We start from the raw sequence: 17246 nt of genomic DNA, 5'->3' as shown, positions 1-17246 counted from the left end.
AGGACGAAAATAGCGCGTCGCACGCTGGTCGAAAGGCTTAGGCCTAAACCAACAATGTACTATTACGTTGGCCGACCCTATGGTCGTTGAAACATTAAAGCGCCAGGTACGCTAGACTAACTCTACGACTAGTTACTCAGAGCTAAGGGCAAAGGCCCCATGTGACTCTATAATCACGTAGCTAGGGCATAGGGCCCGAGGTTAACTCTATGGTAAACTGTTCAAGGCGGCGGGCCCCATAATGGTTCAATGACCATCTATTTTTAATTATATGCATGCATGAGTAGGTTATTACTGCTGGGCATGCTAGATAGGTATCTGGAAATCTGTATTTTCTATTCATGCACATATTTAGTTTTCTTGCTGAGCCTTGGGTCACGAGTGCTTTGTGGTGTAGGTAAGGGAAAAGGAAAGCTAGACCAGCCATGAGTTAGAGAGCTTCGGTGGCGGCGTGTACATATGCGGCTGCTCATCCACCACGATTGAGGATATCTCAGAGGAACTAGGGTTGTAGCCCTGATTTTGCCGCTTAGGTCAGTCGACTGTAACTTTTGATGGATATACACCTTTTTAAACTTTTGTTTGTAATATTTTGGGATCTCATGTATGTATGAAACGTTTTAAATAAAATTCAAAAGTTCCTTTGACCAAAGTTTTTAACCCTAACCCTTGACATTAACCTTAGTTACACATTTATAACCAAATGACTTGATTCGCAAGTCTGACACAATTTAAAATACACAGTGTAACGGTCCTGGATTAGGAGGACGTTACATGTATAGTGCCAGGTAGATATCAAGGGAGTTGGCTGAGGATATGGCGAGAGCAGGAATTAAGTTAGTGGTGGGCCAGTTAGCCAACATCATCCTGTAGTCTACTCTTTTGGAGAGGATTAAGGAGAGACAATTATATGACCCACAGTTGGGACAGATTAGAGGGGATGTCCTAGATGGAGTAGCTAAGGACTATACGGTGTCAAGCATGTGCTTGTTGAGATACAAGGATCAGATTTGCATTCCGATGGAAACTGGGATCAGACGAGAGATTATGGATGAATCTCATATTACCCCTTATTCTCTACATTCAGGCACCACGAAGATGTACCAGGATCTAAAAGTTTTATATTGGTGGCCTGGGATGAAGAGGGATGTGACAGAGTACGTGGCAAGGTGCCTGACCTGTCAGCAGGTCAAGGCAGAGCATGAGAGGCCAACAGGGCTATTACAACCTCTGGATATTCTGGAGTGGAAGTGGGAGGACATCACGATGGATTTTGTGGTAGGATTTCCCAGGATAGTGGGCCAACATGATTTGATTTGGGTCATCGTGGATCAGTATACGAAATCAACTCATTTTCTCCTAGTGAGGACGAATTACACGGTTGACCGATATGCAGATCTTTATGTGAGAAAGATAGTTCGCCTTCACGGAACTCCAAGGTTTATCGTGTATGATAGGGACCCTATATTTACTTCCAAGTTTTGGGGAAGTTTACAGAGAGCGATGGGTACATAGATAAAGTTCAGTACAACTTATCATCCGCAGATCGATGGTCAGTCTGGGAGGACTATCGAGATATTGGAGGACATGCTGAGAGCATGTGTGTTGTTCTTTGAAGGGTCTTGGAGTAAATATTTGCCTCTGATAGAGTTTTCTTATAACAACAGCTACCAGTCTACTATTGGAGTGGCACCTTATGAGATGTTGTATGGTAGGAAGTGCAGATCGCTCGTTCACTGGGATGAGATGGGTGAAAGGAAATATTTGGGTCCTGAGGCGGTTCAGAGGACTACCCAGGCTATTGAGAAGATTAGAGTTCAGATACTTGCATCTCAGAGTAGACATAAGAGTTATTTAGACCCAAGGCAGAGGAACGTTGAGTTCCAGGTGAGAGACTATGTCTTCCTTAGGGTTTCACCACTGAGAAGGGTGAAGAAATTCGGAAAGAATGGCAAGTTGAGCCCTAGGTTTGTGGGGCCATTTGAGATCCTGGAGAGGAAGGGTCAGGTGGCCTTTAGGTTGGCCTTACCCCCTGCACTGTGTAGCGTGCATAATATGTTCCATATGTCCATGCTAAGGAAGTATGTGTTAGATGGGATTCATGTATTGAGTTATGAGAATTTGGAATTGGAGACGGAATTGTCCTATGAGGATCAGCCAGTTCAGATTTTAGACAGAAAGGACAAGGTCCTGAGGAACAAGACTATACCTTTAGTTAAAGTATTATGGAGGAACAGCAAGGTCGAGAAAGTAACCTGGGAACTGGAGGCGGATATGCGGACTCAGTATCCCGAGTTGTTCAGGTAAAATTTCGAGGACGAAATTTCTGTAAGGAGGGGGTAGTTGTAATGTCCCAAATTACCTAATAACGCTTAGGGCCTTGATTAGGGGACCATGATGGCAATATATGGAATTATATGCTTATATAATATATTTGTCTATGATTATGTGATTATGTGAGTTATATGATAATATAACTAGATATGCATGTTTAGGAGTATTAAATATGCATGTGGGCCCGTTTCTTGTTAGAAGGGCAACTTTCGTAATTTGGCTCGTTATGGGCATAATTGTATATATGTTTATATATGTGATATATGTTTGAGACCACATTATCATGTGGGTTTATTTGGGTTACTCGGCACGAGACAATCCTAGGGAGCAAGTTAGCAGGAAAGTCACAACGGGACCCAATACCCGACTCGGGGTGAGTCAAGGGGTATTTTAGGTACTTAGCACAGTATCGGGTTATCGGAAAATGGGAATGAATAATTGAGGATATATTTGGAATTAGCGAGATTAGGATGGAATACTGGGGATTCGACCATTTTGCCCTCGGGGATGCTTTTGGTACCCCAAGCCTCGGGATTAGCTTAAGTAAACTTAAGCCTTAAGAAAACATAAAAAGCACTCAAACACTCTCAGAACTGACTCTCTCTCTCTCTCTCACTCTCTCTTTCTCTCTCAGCTTTCCTAAGTTTGTTCTTAAAGAATTAAGAAGATTGTGGCTGAAAACCAAGGAATTTAAGGCTCGAGATTAGAACTCGGATAGCTTGTGGCTAGGGGATCACCATGCATAGCTGAGGTAATGGTTTAATCTTTGTTTTTAATTGAATTCTGTTAGAGTTATAGGCTGCTCTTGAAGTGTTCTTGAGTGTTATAGTTCAAGAGTTGAATTGGGAGTTTTGATGAGTTTTGCATCTAGGTTTTAGTTGGGTTTTATTGCTGGGAAGATATTAAAACTATTATGTGGATTGGATTGTTGTTTTATGGTGAGATTAGGGTGGTCTTGGTTGAATTTGGCTGATGAAAAATGGAGGAAATCTGGGTTCGCAGGGCCAAGTTGTGGCCTTGTTCTTCAAAGGCCGCGACCCAACCGAACCCAGGACCCTTGGGGGCTTCTGTTTGGGAGGCACGCTGCGACCCTCAAGGGCAGGGCCCGCCTGGGCTGTTTTGGCCATGGTGAGTTTTTAGAGACGAGAATCTTTTCCTTAGGGCTTAGGATCGATTCTATTACCCAATTTAGTAGAGTTTGAAGTCTCAGAGGCTAGGACTCGGTCTGGAACTCAAGCTATACTCAGACCTGAGGTAAGAAAACCACACCCAATACGTGTTATATGTGATTAGGGCTTGGCCCGACTGTTCATAATAATTATGAACAGGGCTTGGGCCACTGAGAATGATTATAATTAAGTTATCATTTCCTTTATTGATTAAACATACTTTAATATTCTATACCTTCTTAAGTGTTTCATGACTGTTCACATGGTTTGCGTGGCTAGGGCTTGGCCTCGTTAAGTACGCATGATTATTACTATGATTACATTTACTTGATGATGTTATGTGATTAATATGTATGCACATTTGTCTTGTTGAAGTATGCCTATCCATATCTATTTCTATGTCGATATTCGACTACCTGGTTCAGGGCTTGACTTATTAGTCAAGGACGACAATAACGTGTTGTACGCTGGTCGAAAGGCTTAGACCTAAATCAGCAACGTACTGTTACGTTGGCCGAACCAATGGTAGTTGGAAAACCAAAATTGTTTGGCTAACTCTATGGCTAGTTACCTAGAGCTAAGATTGAGGGCCCCAGGTGACTCTATGGTCACATAGCTAGGGCATAGGGCCCTAGGGTTGACTCTATGGTCAACTACTTAGGGCAGCGGCCCCAGAACGGTCCAATGACCATTTATTTTTAATTGTATGCCAATATGACTAGGTTTCTACTACTGGACATGCCAGATGAGTATCTAGGGATTTATACTTTCTGTTCATGCACATGTTTAAGTTTTCTTGCTGAGCCTTGGCTTACGGGTGCTTTGTGGTGCAGGTAAGGGAAAAGGAAAGTTTGACCAGCCATGAGTTGAAGAGCTTCAGTAGCGGCGTGTACATATGCGGCGACTCATCCACCACGCCGAGGATACCTCAGAGGAACTAGGGATGTAGCCCTAATTTTGCCTCTTAGGTCGGCCGGTTGTAACTTTTGATGGATATACACCCTTTTTAACATTTGTTTGTAATATTTAGGGATCCCATGTATGTATGAAACATTTTAAATAAAACTCAACAGTTCCCTTTACCAAATTTTTTTACCCTAACCTTTGTTACACGTTTATAACCAAATGACTTGATTAGCAAGTCTGACACAATTTAAAGTACACAGTGTAACAGTCCTGGATTAGGAGGCGTTACATATCGATCGGTCCCTCAATGACCAGATTCGATTATGATCCGATGATGGCGACTAGTCCTCGGACCAGTCTCTTTTGTTGATCACATGGGTAGATAGGTTCCTCAAGAATCAGGATCGAACATGATCAAATAATTTGGCGACATGGTCCTAGGACTAGTCTCTGTTTTGAATCGTATGGGTCGATAGGCTCCTCAAAAACCAAGATCGAATATGATCCATAATGGCGACAAGGTCCTTGGACTAGTCTTTCTTTTTGATCGTGTGGGTCGATAGGTTCCTTAAGAATCAAGATCGAACATGATCAAATAATTTGGAGACAAGGTCCTAGGACCAGCCTCTTTTTTGGATCGTATGAGTCGATAGGCTCCTCAAGAACCCAGATCGAACATGATTCATAATGGTGACAAGGTCCTAGGATCAGTCTCTCTTTTTGATCATGTGGGTCGATAGGTTCCTTAAGAACCAGGATCGAACATGATCAAATAATTTGGTGACAAGGTCCTAGGACAAGTCTCTTTTTTGGATCGTATGGGTTGATAGGCTCCTCAAGAACCAAGATCGAACATGATCCATAGTGGCGACAAGTCCTCAGACCAGTCTCTTGTTTGGATCGTATGGATCGATAGTTCCCTCAAGGACCATAATCAAACATGGTCCGATGATTTGACGACAAGGTCCTAGGACTTGTCTCTTGTTGAATGTAATTTAAAGAATTAAGAGAAACTTAAGAAATTAAATTCTGTCATTCATTGAAGCACAATGATTGTTACATAGGTAATTTGAAAATAATCATTTGCAAATTAAAACTTGTGTCGCTGCTGAACAGCTTCACTGATAGTATCGGCGGAGGTGTTCGCCATTCCAATAGTTTTTGATTAGTTCTCCATTCAGTCAAGCTATCTTGTATGTCCTTGGTGGGATCACCTCCTCCACAAGGTATGGCCCTTCCCAATTAGGTCCTAGTACCCCTGTTGCAGTGTCCTTAGTGTTTAGGAACACCCTCCTAAGAACTAAGTCTCCAACTTGGAATATTCGATCTTTCACTCTAGAGTTGAAGTATCTGGCCATTTTTTTTGGTGTGCTGCTACTATGAGACTTGCCTTTTCTCATCTTTCTTCAATTAAATTGAGCGACTCTTCTATTAGTTGATGGTTCCTCCCTTGATCGCATGTCTCTCATCTATGCAATGGGGGAGTGAGTTCAACTAGAAACATGGTTTCATACCCAAACGCCAAAGAGAATGGCATATGGCTTGTCACCATTCAAGACGTTGTTCGATGTGACCATAGAACCCCCGGAAGTAATTCTGGCCAGGCTCCTTTAGCTTGTTCAAGGTGTTTCTTTAGAGTGTCTTTGCTAGTCTTGTTCACTACTTCTACTTGACCATTATCTTGGGGGTGAGCTACCGAGGAAAAGCTCTTTGTGATTCCATGCCTCGTACAAAAGTCAGTGAACATATCACTGTCGAATTGAGTCTCGTTCTCTGAGAATATCTTCTTCAGTAGACCGAATTGACATATGATATTCTTCACCACAAAGTCTAAGACTTTCTTCGAGGTGATGGTGGCGAGCGGTTCTGCTTCAGTCCATTTGGTGAAGTAGTCTACGGCTACAACAACAAATTGGATTCCTCCCCTTCCCGTGGGTAGCTTCCCGATTAGGTCGATTCCCCATACAGCGAAGGGCCAAGGACTTTGCATTTGTGTTAATTCATTAGGTGCCACTCGGGGTATCTTGGAGAACATCTGACACATGTGGCATCTTCTGGCATACTCAATCGAGTCTTTGTTCATCGTTGGCCAAAAGTATCATTGTCTTAAGATTTTCTTTGATAGGCTCTGCCCCCAGCGTGATCTCCATAAAACCCCTTGTGTACCTTAATCATTAACAACTTTGACTGGTCTGGTGTAACGCACCTTACTAGTGGTAGGGAGTACCCTCGTCGGTACAGGACCCCTTCGACTATCATATATCGTGCAACTTGTCTCACCAACTGTAAGGAAAACTTATACATGATCTTTATTTATTTTCATGTAGATATAATATTAAACAAGTTAATATGAGATAACCTGGAACATGATTCTAAATTTGAATTCAAAGAGAAATAATGACAAAAACACTTACATTGTCTGCAGCGGAATGAATGAGTCCTTCCTTCAGTTTCTCTAACCCTTGTATCCTTTCTGTCGTAGAGTATTATCAAGAAACTGAACCGTTCTTCAATTTTCTTCACAACCTTCCAAAATATACTTGGAATTACCTAGACTAGGGTGGACAATTCTCAACACATGAGATAGATACAGAGAGAAGAAGAATAGAAGAGAAAAATTGAGGCTTAGAAAATGACTTATGTAGTAGAGAGAATCTAAAACCTAATAGATCTTCTGATCTTTTAAGAAACTTGTGATTCAACTTATGTTTTCAACTCTCTCTTAGCATTCCTTTTATAGACTCAATTAGGTCATTTATTTAATTAAAAATTCAATAAAATAATGGCCAATTAACAGCCCTAGGTCGAAATTATCATGGGCTTTAGGCCCGTGAAATTTCCCATTTGATCATAAGCCTGTTAGACATAAAATCAAGGTCTGTATTATTTTCTATTAATTTAATTAATTAAATAATTATTAAAATCCTTTATCAAATTAATTATTTATAATTTGAACCTTGATTTAAACTTATTTATTAATTTAGATACCAATTATTCTTAATTAATCAATCTGACCTAATTTCTCTTTTCTTCTCTAAATTGTATAACTCTATGAAACTATCCAAAATTGACCTGGTCCACTTTGATAATTCTAATTGATAATTAAATCAATTAATTGAGACTATCTAGATGATTTTATCCAAGGTACAGTGGGGGACCATGGGCCTATGAAATCAAGCTCTAATAAGTTATCATAAATCTAACAAATAAATTTACTAACTTATTAATTCTTCGTGACTCCACTAAAGACTCGGAATTGCACTCTTGAATTCATAGAACGTTCTATAAGAAATATAGATACGTTATTAATTATCCATTGTCACAACCATAATTGTCATTCAATCCTCTATAGATGGTCGATAATGAGAAGGGACTAAAATACTGTTTTACTCCTCATTGTATTTTATCCTTAAAACACTTAGTTCCTGGTAAATGATATTTCAGTAAACTAATATTAATTACTGAAATGAGATCTCTATCATTTAGCACCTTGAACCAAACTAAAAGGAAACCATTGTTTCACTTCTTCATCAGAAGCTATAGATGTTCATATCTATGATTAACACTCCCATTCAATTATACTACCAAGTTCCCAAGATGTAAGTATGGGCTAGTTCGTAGGGTAAGCTGGTAACGAACAAGTCAAAGAACTCAAATAATACAATCAGTTAGAATACTAACCACTCAGAATTGAGATTGAATTGACCTATGGTAAACTATATGATATGACTAGAATAGATAATAATGGTATGTTTACTTATCCTATCTACTGTCAATATCGGTCCAGTCTGATATAACAAATACATCCGATCTTATCTACTTTGATAATGTTCTGAAAAGAGCATAACACTATGATGTGTAAGTAGATCATATCGTAGATTGACAAGTCAGTGTAAATCCTGTGCACTGACTAATCTTAGGACTAACTTATATTTGAACATATAATCATATTTATAATCTACTATGATTACGTCACTATAAATACGATTAGCTATATGCTCAGGAATTAATAGAAGTTTATATTAACAAATAATCATGAAAAGAAAACATGTGAGCAAAGTGATTGACCAAGTCAAAAAATGATTTCTATTCTTTTATTGATAATAAATGAGATTTCAAAGAAATTGGGTTTTAATTAGGGCATAAAACCCCAACACCAACTTCCTTGGTTTGTTCCGATCACTGGGTACTACTCCTTGGTTGAGATAGTTAGTAATAGGGGTGATCCATGTATCTCCTAACTCAACAGGTAGTGCCTCCTGCTCGGTTTTTTTTCTTTTCGCCAAGTATTTGACGGGAACGATATTGAGGGTGTACTCATCTTTGGCACTAGCAAGCTTGGCTAAGGCATCAACATTGGCATTCTGCTCCCTTGGGACTTCTGTAATCGAGTATCTCTTGAACCGTGTCAACAAGTCCTTCAATTTGTTCAGGTATTGCACCATTCTAAGTCCCTTGGCTTGATACTCCCCTAGTACTTGGTACACTAATAGTTGGGAATCACTGAATATCTCCAGGGACTAAGCATGCACATCCTGAGATAAGCGTAATCCTGCTAGCAATGCATCGTACTCAGCCTCGTTGTTTGAAGCGTTGAATCCAAATCTGAGGGTGCATTGGATTCGATGATTCTCTGGAGTGATCAGTATGATTCCAGCGCTTGAGTTGTGTTCATTGGATGCTCCATCAACATATAGATTTCATACGGGAGTATCTCCTTCTTTCTCGATATCTCCATTCTCCGATTGTTAGGAAGGGTCTTCAAGGTTGGTGCCTTCGACTATGAAGTCTGCCAATGCTTGTCCTTTTATCGCTGTCCTGGAATGATAAGTGATATCAAACTATCCTAGCTCCACTGCCCATTTGAGTAATTGTCTCGATGCCTCTGGTTTCTGAAGAACTTGTTGTAGCGGTTGATCAGTTAGGACTCGGATTGAGTGAGCTTGAAAGTATGGGCGCAACTTTAGAGAGGCGATTAATAATTAGTAGGCTAGCTTTTCAAGAGGGGGATACCTAAACTTCACACCTACTAGCCTTTTACTGATATAGTACACATGGTGTTGTACCCTGTTCTCTTCTTTCACCAAAGCAACACTGATTACATGCTCGGTGATTGCCAAATAAATGAATAGTACTTCACCATCTATTGGATTCGCTAGGACGGGAGGTTGAGTGAGATGCTTCTTCAAGGCTTGGAAGGCTTTCTCACATTCCTCAGTCCATTGGATCTTCTTACTACCCATTAGTAAGTTCAAGGAAGGGACACACTTGTCCATAGACTTTGATATGAACCTACTGAGGGCAGCTACTCTACCTGTTAAGTTTTGCACTTCTTTGATTGTGGTAGGTGACTACATGTCGATCAATGCTTTGATCTTCTTAGGGTTAGCCTCGATTCCATGTGAATTGACTATGTATCTGAGAAACTTACCATAACCAACTCCAAATGAGCCCTTGAGAGGATTTAACTTCATGCGATACTTTTTAAGTATTGCAAAACATTCCTCCAAGTCTTGAAAATGCCCTCCAGCTTCTTTGGACTTGACCAACATGTCATCGACATATACCTCCATATTTTTATCGATCAAGTCTCGAAACATGCCATTCACTAAACGCTGGTAGATGGCTCCTGCGTTCTTCAAGCCAAATGACATTACCTTATACCAGTACAATCCCTTGTTTGTCCGGAAGCTGGTATGTTCCTCGTCGGGAGGGTGCATACTTAACTGATTATACCCAGAATATGCATCAATGAATGAGAATATTTCATGTCCTACAGTTGCATCGACCAGTTGGTCTATTCTGGGTAATGGGAAGCAGTCTTTGGGGCATGCCTTATTCAGATCTGTGAAGTCCACGGATGTCCTCCATTTCCCATTTGGTTTTAGGACTAGCACGTGGTTTGATGCCCAGTCTGGGTAGTAGGCCTCCCTTATAAAACCATTTCCCTTGAGTCTCTCAACCTCCTCCTTCAGGGCTTGAGATCGATCTTTGTCAAGCAATCTCCTTTTTTGTTGCACCTGTGGATAGTTTTCGTCCTCATTGAGGACATGGCTTATTACGGATGGAGAAATTCCAACCATGTCCTTATGTGACCAGGCAAAGATGTCCAGGTTCTTCTTCAAAAATTCTACCAACCGTGCCTTAATTTCCACATTTAGCTTCTTCTCGACTTTGATTACTCTAGTCGGGTCCTCCTCATCTAGTAGGACTTCGTCAAGATCTTTGACTGGTCCTACCCCCATGACGTGATCCCCAAAGCAAGGATCGATGTTGTTTCCCTTGCTTTGGGAAACTTGCTATAAAAACAAATCTTCGTTAAAAGGAGCCCCTGACTCCAGTAGAGAGTTTCCTTTAATGTCAACTTTCATGTAGACAACCTCATCGGTTCCTTCATTCCCTTCGCAGCAGGTTACTACCATGTTGTTTACGCATGATCCTTTCTTTGCCTTGACAACTGACGCATTATAGCATTCCCGTGCCTCCCTCTGGTTACCCTGTACGCATCCTTGCCCTACGTGTACAATATGTATGTAGCAGTCCGTAAAAATTCAGTGCTATGCAATTCACACTATCATAGTATCATAAATATAAATATTTGGCTTACATACTTGAGAACGTACCATAATGGACAAAATTGACGATAGATGATTTCCTCACAAATAAACATTCTTCGTCTCCTGAAAAATATATTTACATAAGAGATTAAAAAGATAAATAAATAATCTTTTATGATATAAACAATCAAGGAGAATAAACATACTTACCTAAAGAGGTCATTCACCTCAAAATACAAAAATGCTCCAAAACATCTATAAAATAAGAATACCCAAATTTCAAAATAAGGTTGTCAACCTAAAAAATTATAAAGTATCACTAATATTAGTTTGAACTACGTTTGGCTTGATTCCTATAAAGAATACATAGGCAACTTAGTTGCTAAAGCTAAGTACAGTCACAAGTACCACAAATATCCCAAATTACCGAATTATTCAAGCATCAAACACAACTCTTAAAATTCCATAAAAGGTCATTCGCCTAAGAATTTTTCCTAAATTCTAAAACATTAAATAATTCCATGATATGGTCATCTACCAGAATTTCATAAATTTCTAAAAATACCATGAACTCCTATGAATGGTCATTTACTAGAATTCTTCAACTCAATTTTCAAAATAACTATCTAGAACTACAAGTGACTTGATCCTTCATAAATAGGGTATGTAGGCAGCTCAGTCAGTCAAAATTATTGAGTGCAGTCGCAATTTGAAATTCCTCAAAATATTCCCAAAATTACACAAGTAATTAATACCATTATAATTGGAATAAAAATGTTTTCCTTTAAATAAAATGGGTAGTAATTAAGAGGTTAATCTTATAATCTTGGATGGGTCGAACTCAAATTAATAAACTCTTATGCTATAAAATTGACATGGGTGAAATTGTGTTTTACATTAATTTTAATATATGAAATTTGAAATTTTTGTTTATTAGTTCGCTTACATACTCAATTCATTTTTTTAAGCATACTAATTTCATTGTTAAGCGGTTACAAGTATGATAATCTTAGTGTTCAGACCAAATTATTTAAATAATATATGTTTCCAAAATGGAAAACTTTGATTTAGAAGAACACAAAGAATGTTTAGAAATAACTTATTGCCATTTGTCCACATGTCCCATCTAAGTTTCTTTTTCTCATCCATTTTATAACCTTCTTTCTCTCGCCTCAAAAGAATGTTAGCTCTTTTGTAAAGCCCCGAGCCTCTGCCTCTATTTCTCCTATTGCAGGACCCAACAACCAACTTTGCCTTTTAGTAAAATGCGTGTTTTGATACTCCTCTGCAAACAGACTATCATCTTTTACAAACATATTAGCCACGTGATCTGCACGTTCTTTTCACAATATATAGAATATGTTTAATATATATATTCCTTCAATAATATATGTAAATGGAAAGTAATTATTGAGTGAATAAAATACCTTCATAATTGCCCCTCGTCCTTAACTGTAAACTCTGAGTAGTTTACTTAGAGCATCTACAATGGGAAGTTGCTTAAGTTGTCAAATCACAACTTTTCTAATAAGCTTAACCAATCAAAAAAAAGAAAAAAAAAATGAAGGCAACGTTGCCACTGCTGGGCAACGTTGCCAATTTTCTTTTAAAACAACCCCTCCACCTCATTTACCAACCCCCACCTTTGAAAAGCATTTCACCAAAGCAACTCCCATTGGAGTTGCTCTTAAGGATGAAGTTCAACTGCCAAAAACTGGCACTCGTATTTTTTCTGCACACGTCCCTTCACATTTACAATTCTCGCTTCTATTCGATTAAGTCCCATCAACGACTACTTTCACAACTTTCAATATTGAATTTCTATAAATAAGTAACTGTTCATTTCAATTTCACTTTCCGCTCACTTTCTCATACTATTTTCCTATCTTCTTGATTCTTTCCTTCATTATTCTCTTCCCATTGAAGTCCTAAATCCCTAAAAATGGCTCCCAATTCATCAAAAGGCGGTGTGAAGTCTTCAACAAAGAAATCCGAGGCTAAAGTGGTTTCATTTGAGGACCGTGTAGATGATTATGAGAGACATTTTTCAACAAATCGCTCAGATTGTCAAATTTCCGATGATGTTATCATTCAAATGCTCACTCGGGAAGAACTCAGAGATTGGCAATATAATTTATCGCTTAAGCCTAATGAAATTGTAATCGGTTTAACTCATTTGCATATGCTCCATTTTCCCTTCTCGCCACTGCTTACCTACTTCCTATCTATTGTGGGCATTCATATAATGTAATTGCCCACTAATTCCATTCAATCCATCATTGCTGCTGATGTTTTGGGGGTACTAAGGAAGAAGAGGCTTCAAGTATCCAATATTTTTGGTTCATTCACTAAGTCAAATAATAGTGCTTCTGTGCACAAATTTTGGTTTCTTTCTCCCAAAAAAGGCCAATTTATGATTACCGTACAAGACACCTCTCATCGTAATTAAGATGAGTTCGTTTTCATCATTGGGGCAACTAGTATCCTAAAGTTGTCTACAGGCGTGTTCCCCATCCTTTGTTATTTTAAGAAGGTAACTATCTGTTCCTCTTCAAACTACTCATTATCGTGCTCTTAATATGATTATTCTAATCCTCTTTTCCATAATTATTCTAGAATTTCATGGCCCAAAAAATTCGATATCATCGAATCTAGGGTCAAATCTGTAACACCTTGCGTTACGGGCACTTGTGAATATCAAAGAACAGGTTGGTGAGGTGTATATGAATATTATTATGAATGATAATATGTGCGTGAAAATCAAAATTCATGTTGCAAGTGTTAGCCAAAGTGTGGTATATGCGGTTTTGATACAAACTGAGCATCGGTCCCAGACCGAAATGGAAACCTAACCAGGTAAATTCTTAGATAATCGTTATTTGAGAAGCATGATTATGGAAAAATAATATTGGGCATTAAATTATTGGACTAATTTATATCAATGTCAAAAAGTTTGATTTTTGTGTGAAAAATCTCAAGAAATGCATTTTTTGTGAAAAATGCACATTTTAGCAAAAAATGTGATTTTGGCTAATTAAGTTATTTGAGTTATAAGAATAGAAGTGTGACCACTTAAATTAGATGTCAAAGCCTATTTAATTTAATTACCCTAGATTAAAATATCACTTAGGGAATCAAGGAAAAAAATTACTACATGGTGACTTTTTGGAGAAAAATGCCATTAGCCTAAGATTGATTAAACTTAAGATTGATTAATTAAGAAATTATCAAAGGCTAATTAGGCTTTCTGGGAGGCAGCAACAAGAAGGTAAAATGGTCATCTTTGGATTTATTCTTGTTGACTTCCTTTTTCGCTATCAACTAATTAAATCAAGCTTAAATAAAATGCAATAAAGAGCACAACAATTTTATGTTCTTCGGGTTATTAATTAACCATAATCCATGAGTCACTTGTATTAGGATTTGGGAAGCTTGGGGATCTCAAGCTTCTATGGAGTTCAGGCAGCATTTTAGTAATTCTCTAAATACAAAAGTGGGGATTCACTCAGGGATCCTTTACTAAGTGTGCTCTAACCCTATTTATAGATGGATGGGGATAATTAATTCCCTTAATGGGGATTTAATACAAACATTATCCCTTAGTGGTGTCTTAACAATTAATAAATACACATTCCCGTAGTTATGGAGCTGGTGGGCCCGGGGGTATCTCCTTGGGCCATTTACAAGGTTACAGTCCACAATATTATGAGGTAACATGTCACTGACAGTGTTAGGAGATAGCTGCATGCTTTCCCATGTTAGGTGGTGTCGTGAGACATCCCGCTTGTCATTTTTACGGAGTCGACACCATGACTTGGGTAATAGTAATATGTCAGATAATTTCATTTGGTTCAGGGTCACTGTGCTTGACACCCGACACTACATTCCAGGGCCCGAGGATGGTTCTCGCAGACTCGGATGACTTGAATGGAAAGGACCTAGAGGACATCATAATCATAGCCCTCGGGACGTTGTCCTCCTTGAGGACATACTTCTTCGGAGGTGATGCACGAATAACATAGGTAAGACCTTCCTTCTGAGGAGCTCGAGGAAAACTCAGAGGGCTTCATTATCTTTCGCGAAGCTTAATTACTCCTTAATGACTGCCACATGTCACTTAGAGAAAACACATACAACATTTGCCCCCAAGTCTTCACTCTTCCTTGGATAGTGGAGACTTAGACTGAGATGAGTAATTTTGAGGGACGTGTTTGGAGGGAGACGTTTGGGATTCTCGAGGCGTAACACCTACAAAAAGGTAATTCCACATGTTGACTCCCTATTGCTAGGCCCATCAATCGATGCCATTTAATGAGAGTCTTTTTTCATGCCCAAAACGTCCAATCCGTACCTTAGGCGACCTTTCGCCCTGTACCCGAGGCGTACTTTTCCCATGCTACGATCGTGATCTATGCTTCGATACTTGTGACTGTTGGATCATGCTTGAGTTCCTACTCTGTAGGTGATCAACGACTATGGAGGGGTTTCTTCTCCTCCAAGTTCTCGGATATAAATATCAACATTTGCCTCCCATTTCCTTTTCCACTAGCATTTGAAATTTTTTTCATTCCATAGCTCAGAAAAACTTCTTCACCAACCAAGAAATCCATTATCGCACGAGAGCCTCTCCACTCGTGACCCTGGAAGATGGGAGGGACTCAAGCTACTTCTGGGTTAATCATACAAAATACTTCCGTATTCAGACACGTTACATCACTTAAGACTGAGCATCGGTCAGTTTGGTTGGTTTTTTTACAGTATTATCTAAATTTCCATTTTTTTGATTTGGATTGGTGCAATCTAAAAACCAATCGACCAATAACAATTACTAAAAAAATGGCCATTGTAAATGTCGGTTTAAACCGCCAAAATCGATTTTGTCAATTGTCATTTTTTAATCTAAGAAAAATTAAGTTGTGATGAATTAGGTTGAAAAGAATGGAAATGGATCATTGAAATCTAATTTTTAAAATTTTTAATATGAGAAAAACAATCATTTAATTTATATATGGATTGAAGATGGCCAACTCACTTTTGGATTTAACCCAATCGTTCCAAACAGAAATAAAGTACTACACTTAACACTACAACTACTACTCGACCTTCAATAAAAAAAAAACATATTAGTGTGGTAATTGTACACTCATAGAAGCTAAAAAAAAGTCAATCGCATTATTTAAGCAAAATACAAACCAATAAATATCAGCCTTCATAGTAAACTACATCTAAATCCAACAAAAATGTTAATTCCAAAATTGACAAAACCGAAAATCAATCAAACTATAAATATGAAACAATATATGATTTTGAAATAAAAAAATAAATATATAATGAGATAGATAAAAAAGAAATGAAGAATTGATTCATAACACTTGACTTGAAGAATGGAGATGCACCGACTTTGGATGAATGGACTTGGTACTTCGGCAGAAATGGTGGAGTCATGGAAATGGACAGAGATGATGAGATGAGAGATGCCACGTGAGTCACTTCACTTGCTTCCTTGTTACCAGCATCATACAGTCTTCGACTAGACAAAGACTGAGAGGTCGAGAGGGAGGGCAGTGAGACCATGAGGGTAGCGAGTGGTGAGAGAGATATAGAGGGAGTGAGGGCTATGGAGAGGTCGGGTGTGTGATAGAGGAAATCAGCTCAGGCAAAGGCGGTGTGCGGCCAAGTGAGGGAGAGTGAGCAGAGGTGGAAGGGGATTCAAAAAGTTTTTGTAAGAGACTCAAGTGAGAGAGATGAGAGGGAACCTGCGTGTGAGGCGGAGTGAGAGTGAGAAGTGAAAGAAAAATTGAGTCCATATTACCCTAAATTAAATTGACTATCTATTTCTTTTTTTAATTTAATAATATTAATAAATAATTAAACATAATTTAATATAATATAGATATATCAAATTTATATGCATAGTGGCAATTCGGTTGGTTTGGGTGTATTATGTCGGTTTCGACACCAGACTATAAACCACCCGAATTAAGGTCGGTTTGCACCACAATAGTTTCATTTGTTTTCAGTTTCATTGGAGTCAATTTATTTGGTGTTTGGTCAGTCAATTTAAACGGTTTTTTGGTTTTTTATATTTTTTGCACAACCCTAACAACACTTATCAGTGATTCATCTTGAGTAAGTTCTTACTTTCCCTTTCCTGTTTGGATGCTCTTGATGTTTTGTGGGTTTCTATTTATTCTCTTAGTATTTTAGGATTTAAAGGTCCTTTTGACCTCTTTTACTATCCTCATAGGTCCATGCTAGTGTCAAAACTGGCCGAAATGGA

The sequence above is a fragment of the Humulus lupulus genome, chromosome 3 (assembly GCF_963169125.1).
Source record: "Humulus lupulus chromosome 3, drHumLupu1.1, whole genome shotgun sequence".
NCBI lineage: Eukaryota > Viridiplantae > Streptophyta > Magnoliopsida > Rosales > Cannabaceae > Humulus > Humulus lupulus.
The sequence above is the reverse complement of the archived record's forward strand: the minus strand, read 5'-3'. Positions refer to the sequence as shown.